This window comes from Panthera uncia, unplaced genomic scaffold (genome assembly GCF_023721935.1).
Source record: "Panthera uncia isolate 11264 unplaced genomic scaffold, Puncia_PCG_1.0 HiC_scaffold_453, whole genome shotgun sequence".
Lineage (NCBI taxonomy): Eukaryota > Metazoa > Chordata > Mammalia > Carnivora > Felidae > Panthera > Panthera uncia.
In genome coordinates this window covers 9,908-10,949 of record NW_026059598.1, presented here as the reverse complement: position 1 = coordinate 10,949, position 1,042 = coordinate 9,908, and positions in this window count along the sequence as shown.

Here is a 1,042-nt window from a genome sequence, read left to right as displayed (position 1 = left end):
AGGGGGGGGGGGGGGGGGGGGGGGGGGGCAGACACAGAATCTGAAGCAGGCTCCAAGCTCTGAGCTGTCAGCACAGAGCCCGATGTGGGGCTCGAACTCACACTCTGTGAGATCATGACCTGAGCTGAAATCAAGAGTCAGACTCCACCGACTGAACCATCCAGGAGTCCCAGTAAGGAACTGGTATTTATTTAATGGAATGCCGAGTTGTGTCACACACTGTGACTGCTAGAGTAATGATGTAGGAAGGGCAGAGATTGGTAAGAGCTGAAGTCTGAGAATGATGGGTGGAGGGTGTGTGACTTAAACCCGACCTCGTGAGATGGTGAGGGGGAGTGGGTGCTTGTGTTTGAGATAGGAATGCTAGAATGGGGTTGAAGACTGTGCCATAGTAGAAAAGAAGGTAGAATTGGAGCAAGATAAGAAAAAAAGAGTAAGAATTTGATCTTTAAGCCTTTAAAGGCTTTTAGCTGATGAGGGAAGTGTTCTGTGATAGGAGGGAAGCCTGGAGCCCCAGCCTGGAAGGTTGCAGTTAGCCGCCTGGGAGGCAAGTGCCTGCATAGGTGTCAGAGGCTAGGAACGAAGGTCGTGGTGGATGGCGTTGAGAGATGCTGGGGGAAAAATAATGGAATTTCTGCTGGGGACATTTGGAATAAATCCGTGTAGCTGAGAGAAGAATGCCCACTGAGCCTGTTCCTGAGAAGTCAGGAATCTGAACTGGGGTTGAATTGGTAATAGTTTTCACAGCCGCTAGTACTCCTGAATTTGGGTACAGGAGTCTCATTTCAGGTATTTGAATGATTAAACACAGGATGGGATTTAAAGTACTTAATAAGGAACTGTTTCAGATTCCTAGTATCAGTCTGCTTGGTGGAAGCATTTCTCTGCCTGTTGATAAGAATTCTTACTGATCTTGTTGACTAAAACCAGAATTTTGCATTTAATTTTTATGTATGAGGATGATTTGAATTCTCTTAGAACAAATGATTTGTTTGCCTTTGACTGTACGCATTCCCCCCTATTGCTCCAGCCCCACCCTTTC